The sequence below is a fragment of the Heloderma suspectum genome, chromosome 5, assembly GCF_057233095.1.
Source record: "Heloderma suspectum isolate Gila_16-S chromosome 5, 16-S_ref, whole genome shotgun sequence".
Classification (NCBI taxonomy): domain Eukaryota; kingdom Metazoa; phylum Chordata; class Lepidosauria; order Squamata; family Helodermatidae; genus Heloderma; species Heloderma suspectum.
The window spans coordinates 160311530-160330679 of NC_139462.1; the positions used below are offsets into that span (position 1 = coordinate 160311530).

Genomic DNA, 19150 nt, shown 5'->3' on the forward strand with positions numbered 1-19150 from the left:
ACTTTCTCCCCACTGTGGATACTGAGAGGCCATCCCTTCCCATTGCTCCGTTTCTAAACTCGAGATGCAAGGACTCAGGCCTGCATGAAGACACTTCCGTTCCTTTGCAATGGAAGCTCCTTTCCGAATCCCAAATGTGCGAGGGCAGCCTGTGGTTAATCAGTGGTGATTAACCACTGCTCATGTTCAGTGGCACTCTCTCCTCCTTGTTATAACTTCCCACATTCCAGAACATCCAAACTTGTTTCTAGTGTTCAGTTCGAGGTAAACCTCTGGTTTAACGTAAGCCCCACCCACTTCCTTCTCTCCCCCCCCCCCCCCGGTTAAGGACACAGGCAGCTCTTTTCTCCTGAAGGACAGCAGCCGAATCTCTACCCACGGCTCCTAAACTAAGCTTTTTCTTCTCCTCCTCCTCATACTGGGCTGGCAGTTGCTGCAACGTGTGCGCCATCAGGAAAGGCGGGGGGGGGGGCGTGCGCGCCCCACGGCCGGGCATTTCTGGCGCGCGCGAACGGCCGTCCGCGCGTGCGCGCCGATTCCCCCCTCCTAGCCGTTTCGGAGCAGCTGCGCGACGAGACCCTCGCCTCGCGGCTCGCTGGAGAAATCGGGAGAGCACGCGCGTCCTCGCTCGCTCGCTCGCTCGCGCGCGCGCTCTGTGGCTAGTTCCTCGTTCTCCATCCACCACCCCTCCCTCAGGAGCCGCCGCTTTATTCTGATTGGCCGGCTGGCGTCCCAGCCTGGTTGTCAGCAGCAGGAGGCAGCAGCAAGGAGAGGGCGCCGAGTGCGGAAAGGGGTGGCGGGGCAGCCTCCGCCTGGGCATTACCGACTCCTCTGTCGCCGCCGCCACCATTCTCCCTTCGCTCAGCTGTGGCAGCCTGTCAGGGCTTGCTAAGAAGGAGGACCCTGACTCGAGCTAAGGAAGGTTGGCGCGGCTGCCCTCTTCGTCTTGGCAGCTGCCAGGGCTAGTGCCAAAGAAGGCGCGACGCGCGCTCTTGCCTGGCTGGTCTCCTCTCGGGACACTTGCTGTGCTCTGGACATACTCTTCCATCTGGACACTCCACCTCCTCTGCGGTTTGGGCTCCGGGAGATACCGGGGCACGCAGCTGCAAAGGCTAGAGGTGCGCCTTCTTCTTCCCCTCCTTCCCCCGCTCCCCCCCCCCGCCGTGCGAGTTTGGGTGCCTGATAACAACAAGCGGCCCAAGGTGTCCCACCTCTACTTGACCATGCTGGGGGAGGTGGGGTGGGGTGATGTGGAGGAGATCTGAAAGGACTTGTTGACCCAGCGTTTCTCCTCAGCCCCTGGAGCATGGGCCGAAGAAACCTGCCCCCGGGGGCTGAGGCGGTGGGGTGGGGGGCGGTGGGCAGAATTGATCCGCGAAGTTGCACGCCAGCTTCCATTTTGGTGCATCTCTCTTTCGCTACGAGGCGGAGTGCGAGGACTGACAATTGTCCACCACCTCTTTGCCTGCTTGCTAGTCTCCTTTATTGCAGTGCCGCCTGCTGCTGCTGCTGCTGCCGCCGCCGCCGCCGCTGCAGGGGAAAGCGAAATGTGTGTATCTGGAATGGATGGTGGTGCTGATGCAATTGCTCACCTGGACGCTGCTGAAATGTGTCTTTCAGAGCTCTGAGCAGCTCCACCTTGTTCCAGGTTTTAGAGCTGGCTCATGCAGAGCAGACCGTGCTGGCTTTGGCGTGAAATTAGGTACCAGGGTGACTAGAGGAAAATTGGGGTGGGATAGTATCTATGATATAATCTACCGCACAGATCATCTTCTCCCAAATGCCCGTGGAATTTGGCTTCAGTGTGGCATGTATGCTTCCCCTAAACTGACTTTGCAGGTAAAGCCCATGCCAGGTGCTGAATGACACCGAAACAGAATTGAGGAGTTAGTCTTATGGAGGGTGTAGATTTTTAGGTGAGATAGAAAGAGATGGAGCAAGAAAGGATGATGAAAGGTTTAAAAAGACAAGGGGTTGGGATTGGTTTAAAGTTGTGCAGTCCAGTGTTATGCATGTTTAGTTGGAAGTAGGTCCCATTGAGATCCACAGGGGTTACTCTGTGGTAAGTATGTGCATAGGATTGTAGCCTTCAACTAGTACCTCTGTTAGCCTAAAGGTCAAGGTGACAATCCATTATTTTAGGTAAGTTATTGTATTGCTAGTTATTGTATCTATTTGTCCTTATTCCTGCCTTTCCCCATGGTCATGGATTAATTCCAAGGTGTGTGCATGTGCACACGTGTGAATGTCACTTGATCTGTGCCAAAGATCAAATACTCCTGAGGGCATAGTAAAGTTGGTTGTATGTTGGTATTTGATGTAAGTAAAAAGAAGGTAGTTTTATGACAGACAATGAAATTACAATTCCAACACACCTACGTCCTGCGTTTTTATTTGTAAAAAAAGAAGTCCTGCTTGAAGTAACCATCCCTTGGCACTAATTTGATTTATATGCATTTAAGCACTAATCAGATTTATTTAGTTTGGATTAGTGGCCAGCTGCTTGAATAGCTTGGCAGATTTATTTAAAAAACATCATCTGGGCACAAATAAATTGCATCTATTATTTCTTATTAGAAAACGTCATTATCTGGGCACAAACAAATTGCATCCATTTTGCTTTCGCTAACTTCCTATATATATTGATAAATCTAATGCAAAATATTATATATGTGACCGATATTGTCTCACTGCATTCTGTCTGCTAGTGTATGCAGCAGCACCCTTCAAAAGCATGTGTTTCTGTAACATTAACTTAAGGACAGCACATTGTAATTATGGAAGAAAATATCATCTGGTAGAAGTTAACTTTGTTAGGCAAATTAATTAAAGAGAACACTTTTATGCTGAGGTGCATATTTTTAAATTACTGTAACCAAATTGGAACACCAAATAAAGCAAAATGCTTTAAAATGCAGCTGTGCTTTTAAGTATATCCCAGGGAACATAACCATGCCTAAGGGAATTACTGATGAATATGCTGTATATTGATTTTAAAAGCTCATTTATCTTTCCCTTTCGATATTGGATATTGAGTTTGTCCAAGAACCCTTTGTTTCAACAGAAATATGGGTGAAAGACTGAGATTCAGAGGAAGTCAAGCACTTTAAAGGCCCAATAATTTCAACAGGAGAGATTTAGGCACACGCTTAACTCTCATTGACACTGTAGGAACTTAAAACTGCTTACTTCGGCTGGATTGTGCCCAATGATTGCCACATTTCCGATCACTACCATCTCTTTCCAAATGCTCCTTTAAGTATTGGGAAGACAATTTAGGTTTTGCACCCAGTAAGATTTGGACTTCAATTTATTGTCAACAAATGAAGTTTGCTAATTATTCCTTATTCGTGGCATAATCCTGTACTTAAGTTCCATGGCCTGAGGGGCTTTGGTGGAAGGCCTGCTGTGCCGGCGGAATACAAGATATGCAGTCTTTATGATAGATATGCTGGTGAAACACTTTAGATATGCCAGTAGAACACTCAGCTGGCAAAGATACTCCATTGGAACAGCTAAAATGGGGCAAATTTGTGGGCAGGTTGTGTGTGGCACAGGGGAGGAGCATTCTTTTCCAGGCCAGAGCCACATACCCTTTGGTGGTACAGCTTTCCTTGCACCAGGACTTGTGTAATTTCCTTTCCATTGACTTCAGTGGGAGAGGAAAATGTAAAAATATCGGCACCTACATTGATGACCACCCCACCCATGCTGCTATGAGAGCATAGGATATGGTGCTACGCAGCACCCAATTGCAGGACACACATCTCCATTGATAGAGTGTGCAGCATAGGTCTATATTATTTATTTATGAAAAGTACTTTTTTATCCCTAGCCACATCCAACAGAGGCTCCTGGAGTGGCTTACAATCAATCAGTAAAAAAATTCCCTGCATGCAGGCTTACAGTCTAAAGGGAAAAGGGGGATGGAATGGGAAGAAGAAAAATAGGTAAACATTCGGTAGGGCTGGTGGAATGGCTCTGTTTTCCCTCCATCTCTTGGCAAAGAGGGTCCAACTGGAGTAGGCCCTGATTCTCCCTTTGCCTGCTCCTGTCTCCCTCACTTCTTTCCCATAGGGAAGTTGATGTCAATTAGCCATGTGTGGGTGGGGGGGGATCCAACTGGAGCAGACCCTGAACATCTCTACATCTGAACATAGCTCTCTCTCTGGCCCTGTGCTATGCACACTTTGATTTTACAAGGGGGAGCTCTGATGATGGGGAAACTATGAGGAAGGGGCACTTTGCATGACAAGGGAGCACTTTGCGCAAACATCCTGTCCCCAGAAAGCTCCTAGAAACTTGAGCACATTGCTAACACTTCTCTTCCTAGAACCCTAACATGTATTTCACCTTGGGACCCCAGACACAAACACCCAACAGCAAACCCCAGTTCACTCCAACAAGTGAAGATGTTAATATAGAGCACCCTACACAGATAAGCAAGGAAAAATGAAACACTTCCTGCAAAGTATGGCTATGGTAACGGTCTCCCATGTCTTTCCCCACATTTGTCATATGTGAATGCTGAACTGCATTGTTGTAACTCTCTTTTATCCCAACAGTGGGGAGCAGTGTCCCCACACACAGGGGAGCAAATCGCCACATGCAGGTAATCTTTCTGTTGGCAAAGGCCAGGCACTCCAGATATTTGTCTTTTCAATAGGTTCTTACTGATGATGCACAAATCTAAACATTACGGACATCTTCATTTAAAAAACCAAACCAAACCCAGATTAATCCTATGCCCATTCACTCAAATGGATGTTCTACTGTGTTAAATGGAGCTTATTCTCAGGTAAATGTGCATAAAATTGAAACTCAAGGAGAATACAGCATTAAATTTTGATGGTTTTAGTACATACATTACACGTATTGTGCAGGCTTGTCATAGACCAGTTGGTCTCTGAGATGCCGCAGTAGAGGTTTTCTTTTATGCAATGATGGGAACGATATTAGAAATAATTTTTAAAGGTTACAGACTGTTATTGTTGATTCATTGGCTTCCATATCATACTGGATTGCTTTGAAATAAGACAGTTCACAAGAATGTGTAAACTGCGTACAGCAGTGTATGCAGTTTTACAGCTGATTAGCATTTTTATGGTTGTGTAGTTGTATTGTTATGTTTTATTATTCTTTTGATGGCATGACATTGTATGATCACTGCTTTGAAACTTTGTGAAAAGTAGTATACAAATCTGATTAATAAATAAAATAAACATGGCAAAAAGTGGATGAAGGGGGAAAAACATTTCTCACCAGTTTATGTATATTTTTTCTCTTATAACCCTTCAATAAGTTATTGTTTCTTACAAAGAAGAATTGACTCTGAGCTGCTCTGGCAATAAAATGGTTAAGGGTCTCATTTTGTACACGTATGGCTAAGGAAGCGGTTTCCACAACCTAACAATGTATGCTGAACAAATAAGACAGTTGTTTTATTTACAATGAATAAAAAAGACAGAACAGACATGCATGGCTGAAGCTGAAGAAAAGTGGTGTATGCTTAATATATCACTGTTCAAAGAAATCGTCTTAGTGAAAATATAATTCTGGAATTGCTGCCAATAGAAAAAAAATGTAAGTACAATCACATGAGTAGCTGGTAGTTGCAAGCCAAAGCTAACAGGTTTAGTACCTCTGATGCTCTGAGGATCTGGGGGATGGGGGGATGGAGAGGGAAACTTTAGGGTTCAAAGTATAGACTTTGAGAAAGGTGCACAGATTGATTTTGACCACCCAGATGCCCAATGCAAAGGTAGAAGATAAGTCCTTGTGTTAATAAAAAATATTTGTTTCAAGGGATCAATATACATTATTTACTTACTATATTTGGGCACTCTCAATCTACTTGTTATCTAGAAGGTAGAAATATGAATAATAAAAAAGAAGAAATCAGTCATTAGTAAAGGTTGTTAATATACTTGTGTGGAACAAGCAGCTTTCAGGGAGAGCCCAGTGGTAGAACTCTGCATGCAGAAACCTAGCATATCCAATTAAAAAGATCTCAAATAGCATATGGGAAAGGCCTCTGCCCGAAATCTTTCAAAGAGCTGCTGCCAGTCAGACAGGGGTAGGCAACCTGGTACTCTCCATGTGGTTTCTTTTGGACTGCAACTCCCATAAACTCCAGCCAGCATGGCCAGTGGTCAGAGACTGTGCGAGTTGTAATCCCAAACATCTGAAGGGCACCCCTGGACAATTCTTGGTCATGGTGGAAATTTCCACTAATGGTGGAAATTTGAATAAGGCAACCTTATATGTTCAATGAAATTCAAACTTCATGGTGATTCTTCTTGTGTCTCTGTATTTGGAGTTCAGGTAATTTATTTAAAGGATAATACCTCTTCAAAATTGTTTTTAAAATTACAGTATGTAAGGCAAAATAAATAAAGGCTTCCAAAGTCTAAGCTTTGGTTCCAGGCACTCTGTATTTATGGTACCTGTCTTTCTTTTTGGTAACTTCACAAAAGCTTTTCATTATTCTGTTGGGGTTATTTTCCTGATTTTAATATGGGGTCTTTTGTCTGTGGCTATTTAAATATGCACAGGATTGGGAGATTCTACATTTATGATTTTTTTGTAGCTTTGTAAAGCGACATCCTGATCTTAAACTTTTGTGCTGGCTTTTCTGCTTGTGATGCTGATGTAGTTTTGCTGCAATTCTGACATAATATGATATTGATGATGCTTACCCATTCCTAACCATAAATGCTGATGCAGAATGTCTTTGGTCAGTATGTATGAGAAACAACTGTTCTAAGGAAGAAAACTGCTCTGCATTTTAAGAGTTCTAACATGCTCTTTTGGGTATAGATTCTCTGATTTTGTGCATTTTTCTGATGTTCGCAAAATCATACCAATGTATTTGGCCTCACAACTTTATGTGATGGCAGTACGTTTTCCGCTCTGCTGTTTACTTGCTATTCTTTAAAAGTAATATTTGCAAACTATTACTAATTAGCAACATTTTTTTTACTAAATATGTTACTGACATTCAGTGCCAAGAAATGATAATTTAGTGCAATAAGCCAATTATTCTGCAATGTTTTTATGGTGGTAGGCTTTCTATACTGAATGAAGAATTAGATATTCTAGAAGAGCCGTAGGAAAGGCTTTCTATACTGAATAAAGGTTAAATCCATAGGAAAGGTAGGGTTTTTTTTTTTATAGCTTCATTCTTGACACAAGTTGTGGACAATGTTTATGGCATCAAACCATTAGCTTAGTATGAACACTGAGTACATAATTTTGTGACGATGGGCAGTATGAAAATGTTTAAAATAAATACGTAATGAAATATATAAGAATATGCAACTGTGGTACTAAAATGCATGTTTATTTTTGGAATTGGAATCTATAATCATTCGAATATAGTTATAAAATAGAATGTACATGGTATTTGGAAAGTATAAAGTAAGATATATTATTGAGCTAAATCCTACAGAACAACAGTATCCTCTGCCTCAATGAGCTTGAGCTCCAACTGCTTTAGGGCAAAATCACATGAAATTCATTTATAGTTTTAACCCAGAAATTACAGTTTTAAATATATGTAACATATTGTTATGGATTTGTTATTGGACTTCTGTAAACAACACTATCACTGTGGGTTTGCCTTAAGGTAACATCTGGCCAGAGTCCTGGACTTGGCAAAGGAATGTTAATAGCCTGGGATATTCAGGTGATGTCTCTCAATTAGAGCTAATTGTTAGAATATTGCTTCTTGATTTAGGAGCACTCTGAAGCTTTGTGAAGAAAAACAACAATCAGAGTAGAAGGTAAGGGACCCCGGCCGGCCCCCCCCCCCCAAGCTAAGGATGATGTAATCTAAGTGTGTGTGAAAAGAAACAATAGAAACTGCCGTTTTGAGTAGGGGAGTAAAACAGATTGGGAGAGAGAGACAAAAATAAGGTTAAACTGAGGTTTGGGCTCATTGAACTGTGGAAGCATTTTGGGGTGCTGAGTTCTGGTGTGCGGCAGTGGAATTTACTGTTTTAAAAACTGTGTACCTCCACCTATGCTCAACCAGCCTATTTGCAAATAAACCCAAGTACTACAAAATACCAGAAGCCTCCAGTGACCTCCTTCCAAAGGAAACCAAACTCAGGTAAGTACTGTATCCCTGGAATCACCACATGAGGAAGTGGGACAAACATAACAGGTAGTTTTCTCTATGACATTTAATCTTCTATTGACTTGATAGAGCAAGGGAATTTGTCAAAACTACAAAAACAATGCTGGTGCCTGCACAGCATGAGTGATTTGGCTGATTTGAGTGCTCTGAGGTTTAGGATGCCTCCAGATGAGGCCTTTATAGTGCCATCACCTTGCCTCATTCACAGAATTTTATGGGGGGGGGGGTCCAGACATTGTTGTTTTCCACTCGTAACCCTCTCATGTTTTCCCATCACTACTTCCATCTTTTTTCTTACTACAGAAAATTTGTTAAGAAAAAAAGACATGATTGCTGCACAATGCCTTCTGATTGGAAGTGCCAGGAGCCCTCTGTCTGGAAGCTCCCTAAGTTTCTAACACCCCAAAACCAATATAGCTTATTACTAAGGCAAGAGGCCATTAAAAGTAATCACAGAACTGCACAAATAATTTTACCAGCTTATTAATGATGAACTGCAACTAATTCAATGGAAGCAAGTTTGGCACTGAATTAAAATTCGTTCACTTGTAATTACATCCTGCAGTGACCTCACAGTCATAGAATGATTTAGAGAAATCTGCATAAAGAATGATGGCTAATGCTGATGCTTCACTTGTAGGTCAGGAATGGGTCATTCCCTGGTATATGATTCTGATTTTTGTTTCCATTTTGTAACATCCTCAGGGGAATGAAAGACTGCAAGTCTCCCCCCCTTCCCCCCCCTTGCCCCCGGTAGGTAGAAGCCTCAAAGTGATGCTTGAGAAGAATACATTTAATCAAAAATACTATATGCCCAATTCATTTTGGCATCGCCTCCTTCAGGGATCTGGGATAACATGAATTGAATGAATCAGAATTTCTTTGCCCCTGAAGAAGGCGATGTACTGAAACACAATGGGCATGTTATATTTTCAAATAGACTTCTCTAGTTTGAACATCGTTTGAGGCTTGGCTTCTCCTTTTCATGTGTGTGTATGTGTGTTTCCAGTCTGGTTGGTGCTGCCCCTTCCTTTTCCAGTCATGATTAGAGATCAGATAATGAGTGGCTTGGAAATACATGCATTACCTCAGGATGACTTGGTGGATCTTTTTTTTGCGGGGGAGGGGGGGAGAGATTATGATCTTGATTTGTTGCTATATTTAATTTCAGGGAGGCACTGTTTAGCCATATAAGATTAGGGAGGAAGAAACAAGGTTTGTTTTTTCCCTTTCCCCATTGTGTTGGCTTGAGCCTGTTTGCTTAAGTCATCTGGAGCTATTCATCCTATAGGCACCTTCTATAGCACACTTTTTCTTCTCTGCAGTACACTGTATCCTAGATTGCCTCTTTTAATCAGAATGGGTGGGGACTGTGAATGGATAGCCTTGCTTTACTTGCCAGTGGCTAGACTAGATGGATTTTAGGACACCCTTTCAGCTCTAGGAACCCATAATTATGATAGTTGAAAGGCTATTTCTAGACAGTGTCAATTTGCTATTTTCTGTTTCCTCTCTCTTACTTATAACAGTGGACATGTGTCAGGATGTGCCAATCTTGAACTAGAAGCCTGAGCTGAAGGCCTTCTCTTGACTTTTATTTTTTAAAGGAAGCCTGCAGAATGCTGTGTTTCCTTCTAGCTATTTCCTGCTGAGTGCACTCATATAAATTGTGCTCATTTGCTCTTGCAGACCTTGGCTACCTTCCAGGTTAATTTCTCTCTCTCCATAAGTCTCTACACTTTAGATTCTCGGTCCCAGCTTATGGGAACTCTGGCTGGCTTCTTGACTCTGGGTTCTCCCAGATGGACAGCTCCTAGTGATACCAATCAGAGACTTTTTTTTGCAGCTTGCTCTGGGCCTTGAGAAAACATGGAGTTCCAAAACAAATGGAATGAGGCAGGGCAATTGAACAATAAAAGCCTCATCTGCAAGCACCTCCAATAAAAGCCTGATCTGGAAGCGCCCCAATGTCTTTCCACCTATTTTGTGTCCTGTCTCTCTGTACGGCATCTGGATCAAACTCTTGGCTCTCACTGTTAAATTCTTCTGGCAGTTAACAGATCTTACTTTATCTTGATCTTCTTGGATTTTCTAAATCGGTCTTTCTGTAGTATACTGCTTGAAAGCAAGCTTTGCCCAGAAAGGAACCTGATCCTCCTGCCACTGCTTCCAGTATATTTCTTCCACTGAAATGAATGTAGACTCTAATGATCAGAATCTTACCTGGTCAGACCACCATCTGTTTCAATTTATTCTTGAATGTGGAATTGTGTGTTAGGGGGTTGTATTTAAACCATGTGGAGAAATGGAGCTTTTCGTACAAACTTGATCTTGGTTTTTAGAATGTTTCCCCCCACTTAAAAGGGATTGCTTGACTGCTTGTCTGTTGTTCTTCATGGTTTTTCTCCCACATGTCTCTCTACAAACTTTTGTGATATCCATCAGTAATATCTGGATTCACACAGGATCAAGGGCAGAAGTTGTAGTTTATTACTTCTATTAACAGATGTCTGTGGGTTGAGGTTTTTTTTAACTGGTAATATTTTGTATGATTTTTAAAGTATTTGTGGGAGAAAATGCAAAAAGCAGAACATAAAAAAAAATGGGGGGGGGAAGAAGAGGCAGTAAAACCCATGTTTGGTTTTGTAAAGATGTTCAGGAGAATGGTAGTTTAGATAAGATTATGTAGTTAAAGACAAAAGTGATCCCAGTGGCCGGTTTGTATTCTTAAAATAGTCTACATAGCATAATAGGAAGATTGTAGAAAAGGGACTTTGAAGATATTGGAAAGGAAGAAGTAGATGATAAAGGAAATGAAGATCAAGATGGCTGGAATTATAATTTTTTTAAAGCACTGAGAAAATGAACAAGTAGCAATAGTTACAGGGATATGAAAATCCATAAGTTACAGTTAAGCTGAACTGTGAGAAAAGAGCAAAAAAAAAAAGTAAGATCAATTCTGCTGGCAAAACTGGGGAGTTGAAAGAAGTGAGGTAGCAATATTTGGGGGGATTCTGGACTTCTTCCCATTATTATGAATTTTATTTATGGAAGTTTTCCTAACAGTTACTGCTTTGAGTAAAATCCAAATAGGGGAAAGATGCTCACCTTCTCCTTTCGAGCCAGACATTGTATGCTATTGCAATTATATGGATTATTCTCACACTATGATTCCTTTAGAACCACTTGCTAGGACACTCTTGTGAGTGGAAATTAGCAGAGGCCTGTCCATACCTTCTCTTCCATGCATAGACTAAACTCATGGAGGCAGTAATAGTGGGATTGTGTCCATCGGCCTTACTCTCAGCCTTAGCACACCCACTGGCCTGACATCTCTGCATTTGACTGAAGGTTTGAATAGGGCTTCTTTACATGCACAGCGTCATGCCCATAGGGTCTGTCCATTACTGGGGACACTGCTTGTTACATGAAGAAGCTATGCACCTATGGCTATGATAGTAGTTCATGATGTCTCAGATTTTATTAATCTATGAAAACTTCAGCAGCAGTAATAATAATATTATTTATATGGCACTTTCCCAAGCACTCAAAGCACTTTTAGTATGATTTAAAATAGCCTGTTAGGCAGGTCACTGTTAGTATCCTTATATTGTAGATGGCAGGTGAGGCTGAGAGATGGTAGTTTGCCTTAGGCTGCTGAAGGGTTTATAGCTAAAAGATGAGATGTGATCTAGGGTCTTTTCAGGGCATAGCTCATGCTCTTAACTGCCACACCACACTAGCTGTTACTAATTCCTATTTTAAGGAGGGCAATACTGTGTTCACTTTAAGGCTGCAATCCTGTGCACGTTTACTTAAGCACCATTGAAATAAGTGGCACTTTCCCAAGTAAAACTACATAAGATTAGGTTGCACTTCTGCACACCATCACCATCTTGTGAGTTCTGTTAATGTAAGTGGAACATACAGATGGGTGACTCTACACAGGATTACTCTAACATTTTAATGAATTGCGAGTGTCATTAGATAATAGGTGGAATATAAACTAAAGCTTTTCATAATTAGCCATCAGAATCAATTGCAGTTGTCAAAAAATCATCTTGACGGGTTGATTTGCCATCTCTTAAGAGTGATTTTATTCCTGTGCCATAGAACCTGAAAGGCTGTATTAGAAATATAATCAGGATTGTTGTTGTTGTTCAGTCGTTAAGTCATGTCCGACTCTTGCTATGCTCAAGTTCATATTCATTGCATTGGTGATGCTATCTAGCCATCTCACCCTCTGCCGTCCCCTTCTCCCTTTGCCTTCAGTCTTTCCCAGCATCAGGGTCTTTTCCAGGGAGTTTTCTCTTCGCATTAGGTGGCCAAAATATTTGAGCTTCAGCTTCAGTATCTGTCCTTTCAATGAGCAGTCAGGGTTGATTTCCTTTAGGACTGACTGATTTGACCTCCTTGTAGTCCAGGGGACTCGTAAGAGTCTTCTCCAGCACCACAGTTCGAAAGCATCAATTCTTGGGTGCTCAGCCTTCCTTATAGTTCAGTTCTCACAGCCATACATTACTACTGGGAAAACCATAGCTTTGATTATGTGGACCTTTGTCGGCAAGGTGATGTCTCTGCTTCTGACTATGCTGTCTAGGTTTGCCGTAGCTTTCCTCCCAAGGAGCAAGTGTCTTTTAATTTCATGGCTACAGTCATCGTCTGCGGTGATCTTGGAGCCCAAGAAAATAAAATCTGTCACTGCTTGCATTTCTTCCCCTTCTATATGCCAGGAAGTGATGGGGCCAGATGCCATGATCTTAGTTCTTTTAATGTTGAGTTTCAAACCAGCTTTTGCACTTTCCACTTTCACCCTCAACAAGAGGCTCTTTACATCCTCTTCGCTTTCTGCCATTAGGGTGGTATTGTCTGCGTCTCTGAGGTTGTTGAGAATTCTCCCAGCAATCTTAATTCCGACCTCTGATTCATCCAACCCGGCGTTTCTCATGCTGTACTCTGCATATAAGTTAAATAAGCAGGGCGACAATATGCAGCCTTGTCGTACTCCTTTCCCAATTTTGAACCAATTAGTTGTTCCATGTCTGGTTCTTACTGTTGCTTCTTGACCCTCGTACAGGTTTCTCAGGAGACAGGTAAGGTGGCCTGGTACTCCCATCTCTTTCAGAATTTGCCACAGTTTGTTGTGATCCACACAATCAAAGGCTTTAGCGTAGTCAATGAAGCAGAAATAGACGTTTTTCTGGAATTCTCTTGCTTTCTCCATGATCCAGCAAATGTTGCCAATTTGATCTCTAGTTCCTCTGCCTCTTCGAAACCCAGCTTGTACTTCCGGTAGTTCTCGGTTCACATACTGCTGAAGCCTAGCTTGTAGGATTTTGAGCATCACCTTGCTGGCATGTGAAATGAGCGCAATTGTATGGTAGTTTGAGCACTCTTTGGCATTGCCCTTCTTTGGAATTGGAATGTAAACTGACCTTTTCCAGTCTTGTGGCCACTGTTGAGTGTTCCAAATTTGTTGGTATATTGAGTGCAGCACTTTAACAGCATCATCTTTTAGGATCTTAAATAGCTCAGCTGGAATACTGTCATCTCCGCTAGTTTTGTTGTTAGTAATGCTTCCTAAGGCCCACTTTACTTCACTCTCGAGGATGTCAGGCTCAAGTTCAGTGACCGCACTCTCATGACTGTCAGGGACATTAAGATCTTTCCTGTGTAGTTCTTCTGTTTATTCTTTCCACCTCTTCTTAATCTCATCTGCTTCTGTTAGGTCCCTGCCTTCTTTGTCCTTTATCATGCCCGTCTTTGCACAAAATATTCCCTTGATATCTCCGATTTTCTTGAAGAGATCTCTAGTCTTTCCCATTCTGTTGTTTTCCTCGATTTCTTTGCATTGTTCATTTAAGAAGGCCTTCTTGTCTCTCCTTGCTATTCTCTGGAACTCTGCATTCAGTTGGATATATCTTCCCCTTTCTCCCTTGCTTTTCACTTCCCTTCGTTCCTCAGCGACTTGTAAAGCCTTCGCAGACAGCCACTTTGCTTTCTTGCATTTCTTTTTCTTTGGGATGGATTTCGTTGCTGCCTCCTGAACAATGTTACGGACCTCCGTCCATAGTTCCTCAGGCACTCTGTCTATCAGGTCTAATCCCTGAAATCTATTCCTCACCTCCACTGTATATTCAGAAGGGATATGATTTAGGTCATACCTGGATGATTTAGTGGTTTTCCCTACGTTCTTCAATTTAAGCCAAAATTTTGCAATAAGAAGCTCATGATCTGAGCCACAGTCAGCTCCAGGTCTTGTTTTTACTGACTGTATAGAGCTTCTCCATCTTTGGCTGCAAAGGACATAATCAATCTGATTTTGATATTGACCATCTGGTGATGTCCATGTGTAGAGTCGCCTCTTGTGCTGTTGGAAAAGCGTGTTTGCTATGATCAGCGTGTTCTCTTGGCAAAACTCTATTAGCTTTTGTCCTGCTTCATTTTGTACACCAAGGCTATGCCTGCCTGTTATCCCAGTGATTTCTTGACTTCCTACTTTAGCATTCCAATCCCCTATGATGAAAAGGACATCTTTTTTTGGTGTTAGTTCTAGAAGGTGTTGTTGGTCTTCATAGAACCAATCAACCTCAGCTTTTTTGGCCTCAGTGGTTGGGGCGTAGACTTGAATTACTGTGATGTTGAATGGTTTGCCTTGGATTCATACTGAGATCATTCTATTGTTTTTGAGATTGTACCCCAGTACTGCTTTTCCCACCCTTTTATTATGAGTGCTACTCCATTTCTTTTAAGGGATTCTTGCCCACAGTAGTAGATATAATGGTCACCTGAATTAAATTCGCCCATGCGTGTCCATTTTAGTTCGCTGATTCCCAAGAGGTCGATGTTCAATCTTGCCATCTCATGTTTGACCACTTCCAGCTTACCTTGATTCATTGATCTTACATTCCAGGCGTAGAGTCGCCTCTTGTGCTGTTGGAAAAGCGTGTTTGCTATGATCAGCGTGTTCTCTTGGCAAAACTCTATTAGCTTTTGTCCTGCTTCATTTTGTACACCAAGGCCATGCCTGCCTGTTATCCCAGTGATTTCTTGACTTCCTACTTTAGCATTCCAATCCCCTATGATGAAAAGGACATCTTTTTTTGGTGTTAGTTCTAGAAGGTGTTGTTGGTCTTCATAGAACCAATCAACCTCAGCTTTTTTGGCCTCAGTGGTTGGGGCGTGGACTTGAATTACTGTGATGTTGAATGGTTTGCCTTGGATTCATACTGAGATCATTCTATTGTTTTTGAGATTGTACCCCAGTACTGCTTTTCCCACCCTTTTATTATGAGTGCTACTCCATTTCTTCTAAAGGATTCTTGCCCACAGTAGTAGATATAATGGTCACCTGAATTAAATTCGCCCATGCGTGTCCATTTTAGTTCGCTGATTCCCAAGAGGTCGATGTTCAATCTTGCCATCTCATGTTTGACCACTTCCAGCTTACCTTGATTCATTGATCTGACATTCCAGGTTCCTAAACAATATTGTTCTTTACAGCATCGGATTTTCTTTTCACCACCAGACACATCCACAGCTGAGTGTCCTTTCGGCTTTGGCCCAGCCGCTTCACTCTTTCTGGCGCTACTTGGAAATTCCCTCTGCTCTTCCCCAGTAGTATATTGGACACCTTCCGACCTGAGGGGCTCATCTTCCGGTGTCATATCTTTTAGCCTTGTGATACGTTCCATGGGGTTTTCTTGGCAAGAATACTGGAGTGGGTTGCCATTTCCTTCTCCAGTGGACCACATTTTGTCAGAACTCTCCACTATGACCTGTCCATCTTGGGTGGCCCTGCATGGCATAGCTTATGGCTTCACTGAGTTACGCAAGCCCCTTTGCCACAACAAGGCAGCGATCCATGAAGAGGATAATCAGGATAAGACTTGCTAATTCCCCAAATCTATGATCAGCCTTGATAAAATACAACCTCAAGGGTATTTTTTTTCTCAAAGTGTTTTTTTCTGGTTATACAGAGACTCTGAAACCATTTTTGAGAGTCTCAAAAATTGTTCTATTGATAGTTTTTCTGTGATTCCCCCCCCCCCACATCCACCCTCTGAATTGTTCTAGAGATAGTGTATATCAAGGCTCTAAACCGGAATGAGGTCATATTCGAAGGGACATAACATAGCAACCTCATTATAACTAAGCAGGTCCATGTCTGGTCATTTCCTGAATGAGAACCCCATGTACTTCATCTTGCGTGCCATGATGGAAGAAAGGCATGCTATAAATGTAATCATGAAACAAATGAATAAACTTGGTTGTATTTACCTCTTCTGTGCCCATGGCAGCTCCTTGCTTGTGGTGAATGGGTTGTCTGATTTTATTGTCGTAAGAAGAAATGGAAATTTTTCAAGCTTCAGCTTCTTGCAGCTGATAAGTTGGGCAACCCATGGAATTAGGAAAAATGACTGCCCCAAGTATAGTAAAGAACTGGTCCCAAACCCACATCAGTTCTATTTTCGAACTGATGATAAAGTTCTCGACTGGTCATTTTCAATTTTCCTATCTTATGGGGCCATTTCCACACTGATTTGCTGGCTAAGGAATCCCTGCACATTTACCATAGAACGCTTGCACATAGCAGAGGATCCAGGAGCATGCCATAGGGTGCACGTTCACTTCAGGTGGGGTACTTACCATCTTTCTGTGTGAACTAAGAGTGCACCTTCGAACATGACCAGTACTCTCCTGTGGCTGCACAGTGCAGAAGATCAATAACAGTGGGCTAATGATGTTTCAGAGTTAATTGTCCACCATTACTGATCTTCTCACTGATGAACCCGAAAAAGTTTCCAAGGAATATTGGGGTTACATGAATCACAGTCTGAAAGCCTCTGTTTTAGATGATGACTCCTCATTAGGTACTCCTTTAAGAGAAATAATGCTTATTTTGAAACAAATCTAACCAAGTTGTTTATCTTTGGAAGTAGTGAGAGCAATATGCCTGGAGAAGGAACAAGCTAAGTGAAAGTTTTCTAAAATTAACTATGTATTGGGCAGCTTAAGGTCTGCTGGTTACTTTGGAGGAAGAAATAGTCAGAGCAACTGGATATTCAGAGAGGTGACACAATTTCAGCCATCCAATTTTCAGGGTGAATTTGGAGGTTTCTATTGGACAAAGCATCAAAGAAATTCTGAAGGAAGCAGAGAGAGAGGATAAAACTAGAATACTTTCTCAGTGAATTCCTTCATACCTGTAGCTATAAAAAACAATGTAGGGGTTGTTAAGCTGTGCTGTTGATATCAACACCAATGGATGTCCTTTTAAGTGTCAAGGGGTGGCAAAGAAACACTCCATGTAGTGGACAGAGTTGATAAGACCTGGAGCCAGAGTTGCAGTTGAAAGGTGAATTTGAAAGCTCCTGTACAGGAATATCATCCCTGGAAAATTTCACAGGAAAATGTCAGGAAAGCCAAAATAGAAAAAGAAAAAAAAGGAGAATCAGCATAATTTTGGTGTGTGTGTGTGTGTGTTCCATATTCACAGTGCAACTACTTTTGCGAAGTTGAGTGTCTGCAATGGGTCTTTGTGCAAATAAGAGGTTTTAGAAGTTTTGTTTGATAACGTTTTGTCCAAATTGTGGGAGAGGTAGCACATTTCCATTATTCAGAAAATGAACAACCCGGGGAAGGGAGGGAAGAAGGAGAACTAGCTTTGCTGTATTAAGAAGGAAGAAGGTATGTGTTGTTTTCTCCTCCAAGCAGTTCTCAATGGGAATGTTGCCCTGTGTTTTCATGTGACCATTTCAACAAATGTAGAAATGGTCTTCTTCAGTTGTGTAGCTGTTTAATTAGAAACTGTACATTTTTCCCCCTGGCTGGACAGTTGTGTTATCTGCTTGTTTGCTGCTGAGTTCCTGGATGTAATTATACTCTTCTGAAACTTAAGGTCTTAACTGAAAAATGATAATATTTTCTGGAATTTTACATGCTACATTTTGCTGGTAAAATAATGAAAAGTCATACACTCAAGAATATTATTTACAGGACTTCAGTTAGACTATACTTAAAATTATGCAGTGTTTGTAATGTTGAGACTGAATGTTACGTTTGTTTCTAGGCTTTAAGAAACTTAAATTTGATCAGGTGCTTGGGATGCCTACAGTTGATCCCACCATCCATTGATGGTAAATCTAAATCTAAACAGTGGGGTGCATTTCAGGCCTGCGGAAGCATTGGCTAGCATCAGATTTTTCAGAACCATCAATGTTATTGCAGCATAGTTCCTGCTCCAGCAGCAGTGACCCCACTATTCCAATCTGAATTAGCAGAGATCAGCACAGTCCTCATGTGAACTGCAGGTGTTGAATGCACCCAGCCAGATCTAATCAATCTAGCATACATCTGATGAATGTCGAAAATTATAGAGTTGCAGTCATGAATATGGACAGTGTCTATTAAGTGATTATCTCTGTATTCTGAGGCACTGACCAGATGCCAACATTTTCTGTGATTGTCAACTTGTCTCTGCATTTTTCACATCTGTGGGAAAACATACTAAATGGGTTCCAACAGTGGTGTGAGGCTGCAATTCAACCCTTCATAGACATGAGGGATAACAACCTAGTGTTGCCCAACATGCTTACCCAGTTGGGGGCAGAGCAGGAGCAGGGGCAAGTATGGCCTTGGGTTCAATTTTATGGACTGTCTATGGGCCCTAGAGCACAGCAGCAAAATTCCAAATGGAGAAATGTGTCCCTGCCCCGCTCCCTAGATGGTTTGTTAATTCTACTGCCATTATTTTGTCTTCCATCTGTTCTAAATTTGCTTTGAATCTGAATTTGACTGAAATTCAGTTGCAATTCTGACTCTGCCCTACTTATCATATAGGATGTTGGTTTAGCTGCCATGGCTCTAGTCTGCTGTTCTGTGCCGTAGCCATTAGATGCAATCCCCAAATTGCTAAACAGCTGTTTATTGGCTAAATACTAAGCCAGCTTCATTGCAAAAGGTCATTTTGGCAAAGCTTAACAGATATGGATGGCTGCAGAGTTGTTT

General features: G+C 42.0%; 1 protein-coding gene across 1 annotated transcript in view; it reads left to right on the top strand.

The window, feature by feature from the left end:
- Positions 1 to 553: 553 nt before the first annotated feature.
- Positions 554 to 19150, top strand: part of MYRIP (myosin VIIA and Rab interacting protein) — a 278185-nt gene continuing 259588 nt past the window's right edge. The window contains exon 1 of the mRNA XM_084858044.1: positions 554 to 1118. The gene's annotated coding sequence lies outside the window, so the exon portion shown is untranslated. The remainder of the gene's footprint in view (positions 1119 to 19150) is intronic.